We start from the raw sequence: 21,841 nt of genomic DNA, 5'->3' as shown, positions 1-21,841 counted from the left end.
GGACCGAAGGGGGGATAGTCTATGTAAAGGTAATTCAGTGAGGAGGGAGTTGCAGTAGTTGAGGTGAGAGATAACCAGGGAGTGAATTAGAAGCTTGGTGGTGTCATTGGTTAAAAAGGGGTGTATTCTAGAGATGTTGCGAAGGCTAAGGCGGCATGATTTGGACAGGGATTGGATGTGGGCCAGTTCAGAGTCTAGGGTTACCCCTAGCACCCTGGAATCCATCATCATAAGGATGGGCAGCTCAGTGGCTAAGTGGTTAGCACTTCTGCCTAACAGCACTAAGGTCAAATCCCAACCATGGCACTACCTGCAAGGAATTTGCATGTTCTCCTTATGCTTGCATGGGCTTCCTCTGGGTACTCTGGTTTTCTCCCACACTCCATGTTGGTGGGCTAATTGGCTCCTCTCTAAATTGCCCCTAGTATGTGTATGTATGAATCTGAGATAGTGACCTTAAATTGTAAGCTGCTTGAGGGACTAATGTGGATGTATAAGAAATATGTAAAGCGCTATGTAAATAAATACCCGTAATAAATGTGGAAAGTACATTGTATTTTAGAGGCTAAATCAAGTTAATGGGTTACATTTAGGTGTTGGGTTCACATTAGGTTTATGTTTATAGATTAGGTAAAGGTTAGGGTTTCTCAGTTTGGGTTAGGTTTAGGGGTTCTATTGAGCTTACTACTTGATAAGTGACTGTTTAAGGTGTTCTTAATTATTTTTTGGGTCTGATACACATTTAAAGCGGTTGTATGCCTGAGAAAAAAAAAAAACTGTAAGGCAAAGGCATAATGAGCTAGTATGCATCGCATACTAGCTCATTATGAAGTACTTACCTTAGAACGAAGCATCCGCACCGCCTCCTGGTCACCGCTGAGGGAGCTGACATGTTCCCTCTGTGTTTCTTCCAGGTTAGCGGCTCCGGTGCTGTGAGTGGCCGAAACCACGATGACGTCACTTCCGCTCATGGAGTCCTCTGTTCCGACAAGGAGCTCTGAATTTCCGTCACGATCCGCCAGAACTTAAGATGCGCTGCTGACCTCAGCGGCTGCATAAAGGGTGAATATTTCTTAAACTGTACAGGTTAAGGAGTTATTCATTTTACCTACAGGTAAGCCTTATTATAGGCTTACCTGTAGGTAAAAATCACCAAGCGGAGGATACAACCGCTTTAACACAAGTGTGAAAAATGATTTATGCTAACACTTTTCAAAATTTCTGGGATGAAATATAAGCAAGAAATAAGCAAGCTAGCTTTTGCAAACCTGAAATCTAATGAACTGTTAAGTTCCTTGGTTCTTATGCCTGCAGCCTTTGCCCCAAAGCTCTGGAAATACACATTATTAATAGTCTGCAACCATTTAAAACTAAAGTTGAATACAGAAGGAGCTATACGGGTGCATCAAACATACTGTAGGTTAAATTTGAACTTCAGCCAGATATAAAAGACTATTTCAAGGCTATATTAAGGGCAAGTGAATATAAGACTGGCAGGGCTGAGGACCTGTATATAATATACAGTAAATCCTTGGATTGAGAGTAACTTGGTCTGAGAGTGATTTGCAAGAGAAGCGAATTTTTTAAATAAATGTTGACTTGATATACAAGCGATGTCTTGATATAAGAGTAGCGTAACGTCACAACTGAGTATAAAAGAGAAGAGAGGCGCCTCTAAGTGTAGCAATATGGTTACATTTAATGAAGGTACAACATTTAGCAACTCACATGGTTGATGATTAAAACAGACATATCTAAGTATGCAGGCAATCCGGGGTAAAGCTGTCCACATAGACCGTCCTCCTCACCGCCATCTATGTCATCCCTTCCACGCTGCGCTCCATGAACGGTTCAAGCCTCACTTTCAGATCGCTCTACTGCAGGGTAGTCCTCCTGGTCACGATGGCAGACTGACAATGGACAGCTTTACCCCGGATACTTGCTTACTTCGAAGAGCCTCAGAGGAACCTCTCTTCTCTTTTATACTCTGTATCTAATCCCCTTGTGGAGGCTTCAATTTGTGGATGGACATTTTATGGTTACACAACCTATCACATTGCTCTAATCTTTTTATATGGACTATAAACTGAAGGACCTAGGAATAAATGGTTGTGGAACGAATCATCTGAGATTCCATTATTTCTTATGGGAAATTCGCTTTGATATACAAGTGCTTTGGATTACAAGCATGTTTCTGGAACGAATTATGCTCGCAATCCAAGGTTTTACTGTATGCAGGCATCTGGGGTAAAGCAGTCCACATAGACCATCCCCCGCACCACCGGCTCTCACCGCTGTCAAACGGCAATCATGACCAGGAAGACTACCCTGCAGTAGAGCGATCTGAAAGCGAGGCTTGAATCTCTCGTGGAGCGCAGCGTGGAAAGGGACAACGTCATAGGCGGGGTGGAGGATGGTCTATGTGGATGGCTTTACCCCGGATGCCTGCATACTTAGATGTGCCTCTTTTAATCATCAGCCATGTGAGTTTCTAAATGTTGTTCCTTCATTAAATGTAACTGTATTGCTACACTTAGAGGCGACTCTCTTCTCTTTTATACTCAGTTGTGACATGACGCTACTCGTATATCAAGAGATCGCTTGTATATCAATCCAACATTTATTAAAAAATGTTGCTTGTCTTGCAAAACGTTCTCAAACCAAGTTACTCTCAAACCAAGGTTTTACTGTATATGAATATAGCAATTGTTGAGCCCTTCTGAAAATGCTTTTAGTCTGACCGCCATGCTGATAAAAGTCTTCTGTACTTATTGAGTTACTCACTAGTCTACTGACTTGTCAGACTGCATACCTGCTCCGGATCAGAAAGCCAGAGACAACCAATCAGTTGGAGCTCACAAAGGGAAATCCATTTATGCCAGTAGAATTTCCTTGAAGTTTTCCGTTGTACGTGTTCAGACCTAAGCGCGATGTGCTGTTGTGTTTAGTTGACAAGCGTTCTTTAATTAAAAGTCTCTTAATAAGAATCGATGTATATCGGGGGAATATTAAAAGTTGATGAGGGCGGATTTACTTCTCGGCTACCGTATGTGTCAAGTCTCTATAATCCCGACAAGCAAAGATAATTTAATAAAAATGAAAATAAATGAAGATTTAGCATTGGAAGTGTGCAATGTTTCAGCCAATTAGACTGACAGGCTCACTGGGATAACAGTTTTAAGTGACCCAATTTAGCTGCTCAATATGACATTTTCATAAACTAGAGCGGTGTTAATTGCTTGCATATATTGTGATTATATTTGTCTTGTGATTAAAAAGTTATGAGAATTCACCAGAACTCGAGATGTTTGAATCTCAGTGGGATCAAAGCATATCCAACCTAAACCGATAGCTGCTTTTTATTATTTTTTTTTTTCCTGGTGATAGATGACAATAACAGGAGACATAAAGAAAACCTACATTAATGTATGCAATTTTCTAAGCATGACTTTATCATGAAAAGGTTTAGTTTTGTGATGAAGCAGAAACTCAGAGTTTAAGTTAAATTGATTTGGCTATTTATTCATTAAAAATACAATATATATTTCAGTAAACCCAGTAAAAACAGAATCTGCCTTTACATGAACATCTACTACAGCCTCATTCACACTGAGAGGAGCAATAGGCTAAAGCAGGGGCGTAACTAGAAACCACAGGGCCCCTTAGCAAAATGTTGTATGGCCCCCCCCCCGTGTGTTTAATGGGTATAGTGGCTGCATTTGATGGGCACAGTGGCTGAGTTTGATGGTCACAGTGGCTGCGTTTGAAGGGCACAGTGGCTGCGTTTGACGGGCACAGTGGCTGCGTTTGATGGGCACCGTGGCTCAGTTTTATGGGCACCGTGGCTGCATTTGATGGGCACCATAGCTGCGTTTGAAGGGCACAGTGGTTGCGTTTAATGGGCACAGTGGCTGCGTTTGATGGGCACAGTGGCTGCATTTGATGGGCACAGTGGCTGCATTTGATAGGCACAGAGGCTGCATTTGACGGGCACAGTGGCTGCGTTTGATGGGCACAGTGGCTGCGTTTAAATGGCACAGTGGCTGCGTTTGATGGGCACAGTGGCTGCATTTGATGGGCACAGTGGCTGGATTTGACGGGCACAGTGGCTGCGTTTGATGGGCACAGTGGCTGCATTTGATGGGCACAATGGCTGCATTTGATGGCACAGTGGCTGCGTTTGACGGGCACAGTGGCTGCATTTGATGGGCACTGTGGCAGCGTTTGACGGGCACAGTGGCTGCATTTGATGGGCACAGTGGCTGCATTTGATGGGCACAGTGGCTGCGTTTGACGGGCACATTGGCTGCATTTGATGGCACAGTGGCAGCATTTGACGGGCACCGTGGCTGTGTTTGATAGGCACAGCTAGCTATAGACGGATCAAAATTTGTTTGGTTCAGCAGGGACCATCCAAATTTCAATCTATGTGTGGCTGTCCCCATGAGACTAAAGTTGATCGATAGATTGACTTCTGTTGAATGGACAAGCTGGGAAACCTTTGTTAATTAGTAGCTGATCAGTGTATTCTGAAAGAACTGGGTCCCACATTTGGAATACCATGTCCTGGCAGGGGGATTCTTCCATCCACCTTGTTTATGTGGATGGAGGAATCTGTTCATCAAAACCATCCATGGCCAGCTTAATTCAGTCTTGTCTCTGTTGCCTTGCACAGTGCTGTCTGCCTAAAGCCTCGTACACACGATCGGATTGTTGGCCAACAAAGCGTCAGACGAAGGGCGTGTGCCGGGAACTTGTCTTGCATACAAACGGTACGCAATTGTCGGCCAACAAAAACAAACTTAGTGATGTACTACGCGGAATTTCAGCTCTTGGGCACCACCCTGTGGGCTTTCTGCTAATGTCGTGCTTGGTGAGCATTGGTTCCGAGCTTGCGTGTTTGTAATTTGGACTTTTGTGTGACGGACTTGTGTACACACGATAAAAAAATCTGACAACAGACCGTTGTCCGCCGAAAATTTACTAGCCTGCAATCCAACATTTGTTGGCGAAACGTTGGACAACAATTGTCTTATGGAGCGTACTAACGGTCAGATTTTAGGTCAACAGTCTGTCATCACACAATTCCCTGCCGAAAATCCGATCGTGTGTACGAGGCTTAGTGCTGTGAACATGTTTTATATAAAGCCCCTGGATTGAGTGGCTATCAACCAGCACCAGATCCCATAAAGCACAACAGATACTAAACAACTTATAAGAGGCATACCCTCAACATAAGTAAAAGGAAAAAAAAAAACTTTGCTTATCTTTTTATTTTTGCAACACAAAAACATATTAAAATGTTCAACATACATAAAATACCCTTCAATTATATAGGGGGTTGATTAAGTAAAATTGGAGAGCGCAAAATCTGGTGCAGCTCTTCATAGAAACCAATCAACTTCCAGTGTTTTTTTGTCAAAACTCAATTGAACAAGCTGAAGTTAGAAGCTAATTGGCTACTATTCATAGCTGCACCAGATTTTGCTCCAGCTTTAGTAAATCAACCCCATAGTGTCACATTAAGATACAAGTCTTGCCTCTGTTTACCAACTACCACGTATTACAATAAAAATTTTTTTAGATTTTGTCGCCTTCTTATATGTAGATTATATACTTTTTGAGCAGTGGCGGCTGATGCTCCAGCCGGGGGGGCACCAAACAAAACACCGACCCCCCACCTCACACAGTTCGGTGGCGATGCAGAGAGATCACTCCGGGCAGCGATGCAAAACAGAGAGATGATGGCGGCCATCTTCTGGATCTTCCCGTACATCCTTCCTGCCCCTGGTACCGGCCAATCGCGCTCCTCCCAATACCCGATTGGCAGGGAGAAGAAGCAGGAAGATAATAGCGAATATAAATTTGCTATTCTTGCCCAACTGGGTGAGCTCGGGGCACAGTGCTCTGCGCCCTGAGCCCACCCTTTTTTGAAGCCAATTAGAGCCTCAGGCTCTAATCATGTGCTTAAAAAAAAACCCCATTGGAATCCATGCGTCCAGCGCCCTGCATGTAGATTAGTGGCTGGGCGCATAGACTAGGGGGGCGGCGACCCTGCTGCCCCCCTAGTCTATTTGTCCGAAGGGCGTTGGCCAGGAACTTGTCTTGCATACAAACGGCACACACGCTTTTCAGTTCGTGCTTTTCAATTAGTTTCTGTGCGGCCGTTAGTCAACCAGCCATGTTGCGGAATCGGAGGAGATAACGTGTTATTTATTATTGGCCTGGTGTTATTGCTTTGACCCAAGTCCAGTCCAGGAACAGGAGGAGGAGGAGGATTTCTTGGACCAAAAATTGGTTGCTTTATTAATCATGACCAATTATGTCATATGCCTTTGCTGCGGGAGCTCCAGGAGAATAATCCAGATGAACCGTTATTGAGCAGGCTGAAGGTACCAAGTTGATTGATGGATCAACTTCGGTACAACCAGCCTGCCGGATTCTCTTACGATTATCGTTTGCGGCTGCTATAGCCGCTAGCGATAATCACCGTCTTCTCCCGCCTGCCCCCCACCCCCTGCCGTGAGCAGATAACTGCTTGACAGAAGGCATTCCCCTTTCAGCACTGTCTGTGTTGATGGGGGAATCGCGTGAATTTTTTTCCTGAAACCCGTAGGTTGCAAGAATGAGATTCACACAGTGTATGGCTGGCCTAAGCTAAAAGTGAAGCCCGGAGTGGGACGCAGGCTAAGGGAGGGCTGACATGACGGGGTAGCAGAGGAAACCAGCAAGGAAGGAGTTAACAGTCAAAGGATGGTACGGGCTAGCCTTGGGGGGTGGCTTGGTAAGTTATTCCTGGGGGGTAGGAAGGTCTAAGGTCCGTAGCTCAATCCCTTGCCACCGGAAGAAGCAGCTCCCACCCTCCTGCCCTTACTTTATGTTTTGGTGTCGTTTATGTTGAATTTGGATGGGATGGCGGTTGAGGATCTTTGGAGGCACTAGGAATTAAGAGCAACATGGCAGAAGTGGGGGAGCCATCTTGGTATGGTATCCTTGGCTGATGCCAGTTAATCGAGATTTAACTGGCATCGGGTGATGGGTATCAGCGTGTAAGGTTGAGTGGTGTCGTCCGAGTCGGAGCGGCCGCGACCGGGGACCTGGTGTGGACACGCTGATATGGTGATACATTTTGGTTAGTGCCTCCAAGGATTGTCAACAGCGGTTAAATGTATCTGAAGGAATATTGTTTTGTGTTAATAAAAGTTATGGTTTGAAATGTTTAATAAGATGGTCGGTGCGGCCAATTTACTCTAATTTAGGTACTTATAGGTGATAAGTGGGGGGGGGGGGGGGGGGGGTGTAATGTTAAGAGGTAATCTGTAGGTTTGCATAGGCTATACCATAGTCAAGAAAATGTTCTTGCAATGTGAACAGCCTATTTACCATTTTTAAATCAACCCCCACTTGCATAAATCAGAAAGTTCCTGGAAGACAGCTTAAAGTAAACAAAAGGAAAATTTGAACTGACCTGACTCCTGATGGCAGCTTTTGGATGATAGGAAAAGAAAATGAAAAGGTAAAGGATTATATCTGCAAACAGGCTTTTCTGTCTGGATATATTAAAGGAACAAATGTGCTTTAAAAGCCCATTTATCCCGTAAATGGCGGAAACAGAAATCCAACCTTCCTTTTTTTTTTTAAATAAATGTATCTTAACATTCACATTCTAGAACTCTCATATCAAAGTAAACATTTTCAAAGATTGACTGGAGGATTTGTCACTTCCGCACTGCTGATATCCCTTTAATAATGTTAAACCTTAAAACGCTTTTGTCACCAGAACGCTGATATCAGCTATTGTGCACATTTCATTCTCTTTTCAATCTCAAATGTTTTCATTATAATCTCATTATTTCATTCCAGACAGGGTGTAATTATAATTAGATCTATTTTGTTTTTTCTGAAAGACAATCAGAGGTATATCACTGTAAGAAAACCTACTTAGAGCTGAATTGCTGTCTGACAGCGTTCATTAGAAGAACTTTGTCTGTTTTATTGCAGGTACGTGTTAAATTATAACTATTGCCTAAATATGTACCTGTCAGCCACTGGCATAAGAACAGGGCTCCTCAGCAGTTATATCTGAACCAGTACTGATGGCATTAGGAGGCCCATACTAGAGTCTTTTTTTTCCCGCTACCTGCCAAGACGCTAAACATAAATCCCCTGCTTAGTTAAAGGAAAACTTTCCTGAGATAAACATAACAGGTGCCTCTGCTGATTTCTTATTCTGCACGTGCTAATACTTTGAGTCTCCCAGAACAAGTACGAAATTTTGACCTTACTCTTGGTTTGCTGATCTGCATAAGCAATTGTGTCACTGACTCGCATAATATTAAAGCCAGAGGGTCAGAATAATAACAAGGCAACTAGCGTTTGTAGGAAAAGGTCAGCAGCAGCAGCAGCCTTTAGGATTCTGACAGAACAGTTTACTTTAAGCCCCGTTGACTACCCCATTATCTTTCTCTTTTAAACATATCTGGCAAAAGTCCACCTATTTATCTCTTCTCTGCTCTTTTCAAGTTCCTACATCCTTATGCCGCGTACACGCGACCGGAATTTTCAGCATCAAAGGTCCGACAGAACGAATCCGTCAGACATTGCGATCGTGTGTGGGCTTCATCGGACCTTTTCCGTCTAAAAATCTGTCCTTAGAAATAGAACAAGTTTCAAATCTTTCCGACGGACTTGATTTCTATCGAAAAATCCGTTTGTCTGTATGCTAGTCCAACGGACCAAAAACGACGCAAGGGCAGCTATTGGCCACTGGCTATGAAGTTCCTTATTCTAGTCCGGTCGTACGTCATCATGTTCGAAAGGATCGGACTTTGGTGTGATTGTGTGTAGGCAAGTCCGGAACTCCGTCGAAAAGTCCTTCGGGGTTCAGTCCGATGGAAAGTCCGCTCATGTGTACGCGGCATTAGTGTTCTACAGTATGTTACCCATAGATACCATGTTTTCCCGAAAATAAGACCTACTCTGAAAATAAGACATACTGTGATTTTCCATGAGGGCTGCAATATAAGCCCTACCCCGAAAATAAGCCACAGTTTAAAGTGGTTGTGAAATCCTATAGTCCACTCTGTTACAGTATTATATAATGTACAATGTGTGTGTTTCTGTAATATAGTTGTGCCAAATACCTTCGTTCAGCGCTGATTGACGCTCAGCTGACCTCCCGCTGCTCTCCTCCTCTTCCCCCAGCTGTCAGCTGGGGATCTCGACCCCTCCCTCTGCAGTGCTCCGAGCGGGGAAGAGAGCTCCGGCGGGTCACGGAAGCGCCCAGTGGCGCTGTAACGGAGGTATTTGGCACAATTATATTACAGAAACACACTTATGGTACATTATATAATACTGTATTAGAGTGGATGATAGGATTTTACAACCACTTTAACTCGGTTCACACTGGGGATTCCTGACAAACAGGGCCGGAGAGGGGGAGAGAAGACAGCACATTACATAAGACCTACCCCGATAATAAGTCCTACTGTGTCTTTTGTTGACAAAATTAATAAAAGACCCAGTCTTATTTTCGGGGAAGCACGGTATATATCAGTTATAACATGAGAAGACAAGACCATGGCACTGAGCACTTGAGGCCTAATGGTATGTTGTGTACAGTTTTGGCAAAGCCCATTCTCAGTTTCGAAAAGTTAGTGCTTCCGCTTGTGGAGGTTTGGCTAGTTGAAGGCACAACACAACACTTTTTCAATGAAAAACCCTACTGGTACACAAGTCTGCTCTCCTTGATCCTTCTGGAACATATTTATTGATCTGCCTATTTTATCGCCACATGAACTTTTAAACTGAAGAATTGTATATGTGGGATAGAAGTTTGAAAGGGGTTTATGTGCAGTGTGCACACTTGCTAGTGTGCAGTGATGGTCATTAGGGATGAGCTGATGACCCCACAGTTCAGGTTGGCACCATACCTTGCAAACAGACAAAAAATTTGTGCGAACACCATTAAAGTCTATGGGACACGAACATGAAAAATCTAAAGTGCTCATTTTAAAAGCTTGTATGCAAGTTATTGCCATAAAAAGTGTTTGGGGACCTGGGTCCTGCCCCAGGGGACATGTATCAATGCAAAAAAAAATTTAAAACAGCCGTTGTCACAGACCTAGCCGGGACAGAGGCTGTTGGAGAGGACTGTATGCAAGCCTGTTGCCTTTTGATTATGGGCCCTGGATTTTCAATGGATTCATTCTGTTGGGACACATCCTGTGAGGAGATGCTGGTGTCATCAACCTGTGTTTATGTTAATTGAATGAGCTAATGACATTGTCCTCTATACAATGTAGGAGACGGGACGACTGCTATTGTGTTAATTAACTGTATGAAGCTCGGTGACCACAAGTCTGGGCGAAAGGTCATGTCTCAGTCACCTAGGCTGTATAAAGGATTAGATAATTAGCTCATGTTAATTAAGTTACAGTTGTATTGTTAGAGGAGGTTCCAACGGCATATAAAGTCTTGTAACTTTGATTCATAATAAACAGTCCATGTTAGCAGTGAAGCAAGTGTCGCCTTGTTTTCTGCTCAGAGAGGTTGGAATATCTGATATCTGTATACAGACTGGGAGGAAGTGGTATATGACGGAAGCACTCAAGCGGAGTGTGGGACGTTCCGTGACAGCCGTTTTTTCAAGAGCAATGATTTTAAGAATGCTTAAAGTGAAACAATAAAAATGAAATATTCCTTTAACCACTTACCCACTGGGCACTTAAACCCCCTTCCTAACCAGACGAATTTTCAGCTTTCTGTGCACTCACACTTTGAATGACAATTACTCAGTCATGCAGCACTGTACCCATATGAAATTTTTGTCCTTTTTTTCACACAAATAGAGCTTTCTTTTGGTGGTATTTAATCACCGCTGGCAGGCCCGGATTTACTCCCTTTGCCGCCCCAAGGCCGGGCCCTTCAATGCCGCCCCCCCCCACACACACACACACACACACACACACACACACACACACCACCAGAAAGAGCCCCCAGACATAATACGGTCAAAGACTGCAGACATGATACAAGAGATGGTCAGAGACTGCAATCATAGTACAGGAGATGGTCAGAGACGGCAGACATGATACAGGAGATGGTCAGAGACTGCAGTTCCTATGGACATTAGTAGATAATGGCTGATCGGCCCTCTCACCTGACCCAGCGATACAGCAATGCTTCCCCTGATCAGGAGTCGGCTCACTCTGAATTGCCCGTGGCGACTCCGTTGGGTAGCACCCAGATCTGTATTCCTGCAATGACTCCATTCCTTTCTCCACCAGGGATGGCGCCAGGCTGTGTGGCTTTCCCTCTGGTGGCGCAGGGCAGCGGGGTTCTCTCTCTGATGGTGTTCCTTCAGCACTGCCCTCTCCCTCTGGAGCCCTGGGTGTACTTTCCTGGGTGTAGACCCCCCCAGGACAAACCACCACCCTCTATAAGTACATGACGCCGATTTGTTTACAAGTGATCGCTCCTTCATTTGACGGAGCGATCATGTGGTAAACGGCTGCTGTCAGCTGCCATTTACCATGACCTGTGATGCTCTGGGACCTCGGGACCCGGCGGTCATGGATACTCCGGTGTGCGCACCCCAGGGGGCACGCGGGACTGCTATTCTGGGAGGACATCAATGTACGCTCTCCCAGAGTTATCGAGCCGCGCTGTAGCCGTCAGTGGTGTGGTTAAATATCCTGTCAGTAACTCATCAGTACCGCATCATCAGTGCTGCCCATCAGTGCCACCTGTCAGTACCACCTGTCAGTGCCAATCAGTACCGCCTATCAGTGCCAATCAGTGCCGCGTGTCAGTGCCCATCACAGCCGCCAGTCAGTGCCCATCAGTGCCACCTATCAGTGCCGCCTATCAGTGCTGCATGTCAGTGCCGCATATTTCTGCCCATCAGTGCTGCATATCAGTGCCTATCAATTTTACATATCAGTGCCTCCTTATCAGTGCCCATCAGTGCCACTTTATCAGTGCCAACCCATCAGTGCCGCCTCATCAGTGCCCGTCAGTGAAGGAGAAAACTCAATTTTATAACCGGAACAAAGAAAAACATTTTTTTTTCAAAAGTTTCGATCCTATTTAGTTTGTTTAGCAAAATATAAGAACCGCAGAGGTGATCAAACATTGAGGTGGTTAAAAGAACACAAAAATCCCCAAAATTTGGACTGAAATGCATTCAGACGATAACGAATGCACATGTCTAATTATTACACAATGCCTGCAGCTACATAGATTAGTGAGGGCTTGTTGTAAAGAATGTGTAACTAATTCGCTGTTTATAGGAAGGCCACAGTTTTACTTTACACATTTATTAGCTGACATCTCTCAGGAAGAACAGTTAACCTGTAGTAATATCCACTGAGATTGGGATAAATAGTACCAGTAATATCTGTAGACATGTGTGCACATCCAACCTTCCTGTGAAAACTATTGGCACCTTAATTATATATGGTTAGGATCTTGAACAGTGACATGGGAGCAGAAGGTCCATGTCTAGGTCCCCTACTATACTTGGGGTCTGGTCTAATTGCAAAGTCTATAACCTGTACCCATAACACTTTCAACAAATGGAAAAGATGGGCCATTCACTGAGCACATGACTTTTTATTTGATGATAAATTGGAGAGAAGATAAAGCTAAGTCTCTGAATAATTCCAAGCACAAACAGCTTATTTATAAACAATGAAGACAAAAATGTGTGAATAAAATGTCTTCTTACAGTCTCAGAATGAAAATCTGACAATAAGCAATCAAAGAGGAAAAGTACAATTGGGTTGACTTTCAAAACCCTGCACGGCTTTGAAAACCAGAGAATATTACTGCAAATCTATTTTCCGGAGAAAAATTATTCAATATACACTTCCAGGTTCTTGGTACAATTCTGCAAATTACAGGTATAAAAAAAAAAAAAGAGAAAACTGACAGCAGAAGTAAAAAGTTGTGGATGACAGGTGCTTCTCAGTTTGGAATGAGCTGTCTGCAAACTTCTAACGAGTTGTAGAGTGAAGTTGCCCAAGCACAGAGAATGTTCTCAGAACTTTATCAGCCGTAAAGTTCATAAGGGCAGACCTTGTCTGGCAACTGTGGCATTTGCAAAGAGGACTGCTTTGTCTGACATTCTAACCTGTCTGAATTTAAAGCTAAACTCCAGGAAAACATCTAAATATACTGATGTCATGCATTTATGGGGGCTGCTTTACCCTTCAAAGGATTTGTCTTTCTGTCCATCCAGTCCTGAGATATACACATTGCTGTCACACAACACAGGCAGGTGGATGACACCACTTACAATAAAGGAATACACTAGTATACTCTCTTCACAACCCAGCCTGCTGATTGGATAGTAAAAGAGACTGATAAAATCATCTCCCAACTCCCTCTGCTTTCTTCTTCTATCAGCATGCTCCTTGTCAATGTGTTTGCATGCAACACACCGGACTGGCTCCCTGTCCCAGTCTTTGTGCTGGATTACAGTTTCCTGCAAGAGGATGGAACCAATTAAAAGTCAGATACTTAAAGTGTAACTCCACTTTTGTTAAAGCGGAGTTCCACCCAAAAAATGTAACTTCTGCTTTTCGGACCCCCCCCCCCTCGAGTGTCACATTTGGCACCTTTCAGGGGGTGCAGATACCTGTCCAATCCAGGTATATGCTCCCACTTCCGGGCATAGATAGCCACACTATTCGTGGATATCTACCCCATGTCCGGCGCCTTCCCCCCCCCCGCTGTCTTCTGGATGACACACAGGTCCCAGAAGACAGCAGGGATCAGTGGGATTACACATGCGCAGTAGGGAAACAGGCTGTGAAGCCGCAAAGCTTCACTTCCCGATTCCCTTACCAAAGATGGCGGCGCCTCCACCCGAGAGCCGAGGAACAGATCGGCTTCGGGTGAGGACATTGCGGGCGCCCTGGACAGGTAAGTGTCCATATTTTAAAAGTCAGCAACTGCAGTATTTGTAGCTGCTGACTTTAAAAAAAAATTTGGCGGAACTCCGCTTTAAGAAAAAAACATTCCCCTTTGGGTGATCTATGTACATTGCAAGGATTATAACAAAATTTGTTGCAGATTCCTACCTTTTGTCATTCTGAAGAAATCCCTGTTTGTTTGTCTGTGCCTCTGTACTGAGTGGGTCTATGTCAGGGACATGGCCGTCACGGAACTGGCAATGTTGCCCAGAACCTTCATGGTCGACCACGGAGGGTACCGAGACGGTCAAAAGCATGTGCCACGCATCAGAGTGCATTGGCGCACGCTGGCGCGCATCGGCGCACACGCACGCGCAATACTGCATGTGCGTGACGGCGCGCAAGTGGCGTGGCAGACGCTGGCGCCAGTGGCCTTTTTTAAGCCAGCCTGTGACCACAGGACATTGCTGGATTATCTCCTCAGCTCCCTTGTGTACCTTGACCTTGCTTCCTGATCTGTGATTACCCATTGTTACCCGGCTTGCCTTGACCTCGATTCCTGATCTCCTAGTTTGACCCTTGGCCTGCTCCTGGACTCTGTTTCTGCTTCCTGATCACCCGGCTCGACCTTCGGCTTGTACCTGGACCCTGCCTGTGTATGACTTTGGCTCGCCCCTGTGTATGCTCTGGACTGACTGTATATGACCCTGGCCTGGCTCCTGGTTTCTCCGTTTACCTGAACGCAGCAAATTCAACTGTGTCTGCTTCAGTCATCCCTCAGTGGCTGAGCCCATCGGACTGCAAACAAGCACCTGGCCAACCATGCTTCTTTGGGCACCGCGTTTCCTGTTCCCAAACTCCAGAGACACGTTGCATTTAGCCGCAAGGGGAGCCCTCTTATACAGCCCACTTCCTGTTTCCTGTCTGGTCATTAGCCTAGGCTTATGACATCATGCACAGCTCTCTCTCTCTCTCTCCTGTGAGAGTTTGCCAGGAAGGCAGGGGAGATGAGTCATAAGACGGCCAATAAGAGCTGCAGGGCTGCCTCAGTGTGTCTGTGTAAGTCCAGGAAGTGAACAGGCTGAAGCTTCAGCTGCCCACAGTTAAAATGGCTGCAGTCAGACTCAGTGGAGGGAGATTTCTGCAGCATATTTGGCAAATACAGAATCACAGTATATATAAAATAATATGCAAAGTGGTTGGAGGGAAGCTTCAGAATGACAAAGGTGTTTTTATTACAAATTATTATTTGAGCAGACTGCAGTTCCTCTTTAAAAACAAAATAGTTACTTATTCAACCTGTGAACTAGCTGTATAGAAAGAGAAAAAAGCACACTTTAAATATTAATAGAAAAAATTGGTGTATATCGCGCTGACATATATCTAGTAGCAGCCAGCACAACACTTATGCCCCGTACACACGGTCTGATTTTCCGATGGAAAATGTCCGATCGGAGCGTGTTGTCGGAAATTCCGACCGTGTGTAGGCTCCATCGGACATTTTCCCTCGGATTTTCCGACACACAAAGTTGGAGAGCAGGAGATAAAATTTTCCGAAAAAAAATCCGTTGTCCGAAATTCTGATCGTGTGTACACAAATCCGACGGACAAAGTGCCACGCATGCTCAGAATAAATAAAGAGATGAAAGCTTTTGGCCACTGCCCCGTTTATAGTCCCGACGTACGTGTTTTACGTCACCGCGTTTAGAAAGATCAGATTTTCCGACAACTTTTGTGACCGTGTGTATGCAAGACAAGTTTGAGCCAACATCCGTCGGAAAAAATCCTCGGAATGTCCGAACAAAGTCCGACCGTGTGTACAGGGCATAAGACAAGTGTAAATCAAGGGATAAGTAAAAAGTGAAATTATGTGCAGCACTCAAAACATGGAAATATATATGTATACAAACTAAAAGTTGTTTTAAAACATAAACATAACCTGGCAGGAAGCATCCATTATGACCACAGGTCATGTTATTTTAAACACTTGAGAGGATTTGGTCTGACAAGTTGGCTGCTTCTGAAGACCGCTTCTTGGTGACATCTCTTGACCAATCGACCAATTGGATTGCCTTACAACTTGATCTGGAACTCAGACGCGGAGGTCCCATATTTTGGTGGTTGCACCATAAGCTTTGTTGACTCACTGAGCATATGCCCATTTGAGTCCTCTCACTCCGGTAAGCCTCCTTGCTAACCAGTAGTGGTTCTATTGTCTGTGTCCTCACCTCAACACTGATGTCACGTGGAATCCCACTTCTATTTATGTTTTAAAACAACTTTTGTATGATGGCACATGGACTTTAGTTTGGGTGTGAATTTCACATCTCATTTTCATTATTATTAGTTGTTGTGGTCATTGCACAGTGTACATTAGTGTGTATACATATGTATTTCCATGTTTTCCATGTTTTGAGCGCTGCACATAATTTCACCTGATACTTTAAATATTGCCAAATTAAACACATACATGTAATACTTTCCTGCTAATTTCCCCTTCTATTACTATTTTCTCCTTTATAAACCATGTTAACACACTTCTATGCCCCGTACACACGATCGGACATTCCGACAAAAAAATCCATGATTTTTTTTCCGACAGATGTTGGCTGAAACTTGTCTTGCATACACACAAATGTTGGGGTTCCTAGAACCAAGTGGCCCCGAGATACAGGGCCCCAAAGCCGGTTCGGAAAATGTCATTCTCTGCTGCAGAAAAGTGCTTGACATTTTCTGAACCGATTTTTGGGGCCCTGTATCTTGGGGACACTTGGTGCTAAAAACCCCAGCTTTGGATATTTTATGGTGCTAGTTCCACTGAGTTTGCACACCAAATTTGGGGTTCCTAGCATTAAGTGGCCCCAAGATACGGGGCCCCAAATTTGGTCAACTGTGTCCATCTGCAGCAATGTCATTTCGGGACCATTTGGGTTCAGAGACCCCAAATTTTGGCTGCAGCTAGGGGGCATCTAGGAACCCTTAACTACCAAGTTTGAAGTTTGGGGGAACCTATGGCTGCAAATGGGCACAGTGAGGCTGCAAATGGGCATTGTTGACCCTCTTTTCCACTTACAGTAGCTGTGCATTTCTCACCCTCGTCTTATACAACAATAAGTTTTTCCCATTTTTTTGTGGTAAATTAAGGCCTCGACTTACTTGGATCGACTTATACTCGAGTATATACGGTATATATATATATATACCCAATCTCCTCCTTAAATGACCCAAATCCTGTGATAGAGATTACACTTTCTCATTCTGACTCTGCATGGGAGTCTTCTTTCTGACAGTGTAGACTCAATAATCAATAGACTCAATAATTAAAATGTTATCTCTTGCTATTAAAGGATAAATCCAGATTATTGGTTGGTGTATGTGACTTTTGTAGTTTTAGAAAAGCTGATACAAGGGAAGATGGATGGGAGGATAACAATGACAAACTAATGCCTAGAATGTTGTTGATTTTATTTCTCTTTATAGCTTCCTTGTATAGCAAGCTATATACTGCAAAGTAGTATTTCTGGTGTGTTTGTGTTTGAAATATTGGTATAAGTCTCAATTTCCCTTTAAAGCAAACCTTTGTCTTCCTTCAGGAAATGCTAGTTGCCTGTTTGATGTAATGAAATCAATAACTTTTGAGAACCGCTATGCATATTATGAGTTCTGAGTCTGCTTGCTGCATACTTACTGTAGGTCAGGGAGTCGGAAAGTATTGAACGTGTGTAAAGCTGAGGCACTGGATTTGGTGTAAGTGGAGTGCAATGAATCTGATAGGCTGATTACAGGAATGAAGAAAACCTCCAGGGATATTTCAAAGGGGATACAAGCGCTCCACACAATTACTTTAACTCTTTTGAGTCCAGTACTCTTCCAACCAAGGTCTTATGCCCCGTACACAAGATCGGAGTTTCCGCCAACAAAACCAATGTTTTTTGTTCGAAGGTTGTTGGGCCAAACTTGTCTTGCATACACACGGTCACACAAATGTTGGCCAACAATTACGAACGTTGGAAAGCGGTGACTACGACGAGCCGAGAAAAAAGGAAATTCAATAGCCAGTGCGGCTCCTTCTGCTTGATTCCGAGCATGCGTGGACTTTTGTGCGTCGGACTTGTGTATACACGATCGGAAATTCCGACAACAAAGTTTGGTTGGAGGAAAATTAGAGAACCTGCTATCAAACATTTGTTGGCGGAAAGTCTGACAAATGTTCGATGGAGCATACACACGGTCTGACTTTCAGCCAACAAGCTCACATCCAACATTTGTTGTCGGAAAATCCGACCGTGTGTAGTACACAGAGTCCTGATGCAGTGGGGCTCCTGGGGCCCCCTGAAATGTGTTGGACTATCTCTTATGCTGAATGTACCTTACTGGAAATGCAGCCAGTTATTCAAACTTTTTGTGCTTCGTCTGGCACTGCTCTCTTCCCAGTTAGAAAGTAATGAAGTGAAAGAACCATCATTGCAGCTTGACAGCTAGAAGTATCAGAAGGATATCAGCGATAGGCCACATATTTCCTGTACAACATATTTCCTTTAATCCTAGATTTTAGTTTTTGTAAAGCAAAGCCATCTATATAATATAATATCACTGGCGGCTGGTGGTATATATGAACAAATGGATACCCCCCAGGTATGTATTAAGGGACTTTTTAGGCAACGAAGGAAAAAATTAAACAAAAATGTATAAATGGTATTTTTTTATAAAGAATACATAAAATTATTCAGGTGCAAACATCACCAATGAGTATAATGAATAAAAACAACAAGTTTCAACAATAAATCGTTAGTGCGTGGTAGTTTTGTGGATATTTGGGCCGACGCGTTTCAGGACACTTGTGGGGTCCTTTCATCAGGGGCGTTCAAGACAAGGTGAAACTACCATAGCATATTCTAAAAACAAGACAAAAAAAGAAATATAATAGTGATGGTGGAAAATAAACAAACAAAAATAGAGAGCGACAAACATGTCCGCCCCTCCTCCATCCCCCCCGCTGTCTTCTGGGAGACACACAGGTCCCAGAAGACAGCAGGGACCAGTCAGGACGTGCAGCGCGACTTGCACATGTGCGTAGGGAACCAGGCTGTGAAGCTGCAAGGCTTCTTGACTCCCTTAACGAAGATGCCAGTGCCTCCACCCTGGGGCCGAGGGACAGATCCGCTTCGGGTGAGGACATTGCGTGCACCCTGGACAGATAAGTGTCCATATATTAAAAGTCAGCAGTTGCAGTATTTGTAGCTGCTGTCTTTTAATTGTTTTTTTTTCGGCGGAACTCCGCCTTAAGGCATGGATGATATCAGCATGGACTACTACCTACTAGAGGCCTGGACAGCCACACAGCTGTAGTCAGGATTAGGGATTGGACTTGTTCTTATTGGACTCTAATGTTGAAGTTGATTCAGTAAATGTACATTAGAGGGGTTGTAAAGTCTCAGTGTTTTTCACCTTAATGCATTCTATGCATTAAGGTGAAAAACCTTCCGTGCTGCAGCCCCCCCGGAACCCCCCTTTTACTTACCTGAACTCAATCTTTCCAGTGATGAGAACGAGCACAGCAGCTCCAGCCATTGTCTTGGGTCCTCATTGGATAGATTGATAGCAGCAGGAGCCATTGGCTCTTGTTGCTGTCAATCAAATCCAATGATGCTGGAGCAGGGGGGCGGAGACGAGTCCTGCTGTTGGTGACAATGGACGCAGCAGCAGGACTCGGGAGCGCGCCCTCACGAGTGCCCCCGTGGAAAGCGGCTCTCCATGGGGGCACTCGAGAAGAGGAGGAGCCAGGAGCGCCACTGAGGGACCCCAGAAGAGGAGGATTGGGGCCACTCTGTGCAAAACCCTTGCACAGAGGAGGTGAATATGACATGTTTGTTTTTTAAAGAAAAACAAAAAATAAACGAACCTTTAGTATCACTTTAACTGTTCCAAGCCTAAGTAATTCAAAGGGGTGCATGTCAGTTCTGACATATCTAAAGAACCAGGGTCTGTAAAGCACAACATAGGATTAAATAACACCATTATCGAAGGGTTAACTCGGCAAGACAAAGAAAGGAGATGCCGTTGCTAAGAGTAGCCCCTCCGCATGCAGGGTGCGTAGGCCCTGCCCACATGCACACCATTGTTTTGTAGGGCATAAGAAACATTCTTTTTCCAGCACTATTAAGGACACTCTACCCATCTCCTCTCGCTGATACTTTTATGCTCCTTGCTCAATCACAGTGGCTCTAGGATTAAGTCCCTACCAGGAGAACAGTGAAGTGTCCTTATAGTGATGGAACAATAAAGTCGTTTTTATGACTTAGAAACTAGGAAGAAAGGAGTGCCTGGTATCCAGTAAGGTTTGAAAGTTGGTTTACATTTGTTATTAAAAGTAGCAACAAGTAATATCAATTCAACACGTTTTTGGGGGAACAGAGACTCCTCCTTCTTCAGAGCCATTTAACAAACAAAAGGGTGCAGAAAAACATAGAGAGAGAGAGAGAGAGAGAGAGGGAGAGAGAGAGAGAGAGAGAGAGAGAGTATAATTATGTAGTTATGGAAAGGTGGTAGCTAAAAACATACAGTAATTTGAAAAAAGAAAATATTCACAAAAAATCTTATGACATAAACTATAATAACATAAATGTGTATATAAGTCCATACAATCAATGTAAATCTCATCCCAATAAATGACTACACCTAATATAAAGACCAAATCCTCCAAAGCGGTGAGGGTCCTGTTGGTCCAAAGCGATCTGGTGAGTGGCCCCCCCTTACCTTAGGTGGTGGTGCACATCATTTAAGAAGAGCACAGTGTATTAAGAACAGCATATATCACTAATACACACGTGTTGAGATTAAAAGAAGTGGATTTGAAGAGACACACACAGTATAATATATTAACAAGGACTTATTATTGTTGATCAAAACTTTGTTTTTCTTTTATCACAAGAGTTTCTCTGCATTTGAGTCTCTTTTCATATGGTATTTTGGAATTTTGTAACACAAGAGTTGTTTGCATATGGGTTTTTTTTTTTTGCATATGGTATTTTGGAATTTACTTGTTGCTAGTCATTTATTGGGATGTGATTCACATTGATTGTATGGATTTATATACACATATATGCTGATTTAACACATAGCCAGCCCCTCAATACATGGAGTGTATATATACAGTATCTCACAAAAGTGAGTACACCCCTCACATTTTTGTAAATATTTTATTATATCTTTTCATGTGACAACACTGAAGAAATGACACTTTGCTAGAGGATTAGAACCTATCCTGTTAAACCGCTGTATTTTTTTTCAGATCCTCAGAGAGTTCTTTGCCATGAGGTGCCATGTTGAACTTCCAGTGACCAGTATGAGAGAGTGAGAGCGATAACACCAAATTTAACACATCTGCTCCTCATTCACACATGAGACCTTGTAACACTATTGAGTCACATGACATTGGGGAGGGAAAATGGCTGAAGTGCCCAATTTGGACATTTTCACTTATGGGGTGTACTCACTTTTGTTGCCAGCGGTTTAGACATTAATGGCCGTGCGTTGAGTTAGTTTGTGGGGACAGCACTGCCTTGCTAAAGAAGCTGAGGGTAAAGGTGATGAACTGGCCCAGCATATCTCCAGATCTAAACCCTATTAATCATCTGTGGGGCATCCTCAAACGGAAGGTGGAGGAGCGCAAGGTCTCTAACATCCACCAGCTCCGTGATGTGGTCATGGAGGAGTAGAAGAGGAACCCAGTGACAACCTGTGAAGCTCTGGTGAACTCCATGCCCAAGAGGGTTAAGGCAGTGCTGGAAAATAATGGAGGCCACACAAAATATTGACACTTTGGGCCCAATTTGGACATTTTCACTTAGGGGTGTACTGACTTTTGTTGCCAGCGGTTTAGACATTAATGGCTGTGTGTTGAGTTATTTTGAACTTACAGC

Source organism: Aquarana catesbeiana, linkage group LG12, assembly GCF_042186555.1.
Source record: "Aquarana catesbeiana isolate 2022-GZ linkage group LG12, ASM4218655v1, whole genome shotgun sequence".
Classification (NCBI taxonomy): domain Eukaryota; kingdom Metazoa; phylum Chordata; class Amphibia; order Anura; family Ranidae; genus Aquarana; species Aquarana catesbeiana.
The sequence above is the reverse complement of the archived record's forward strand: the minus strand, read 5'-3'. Positions refer to the sequence as shown.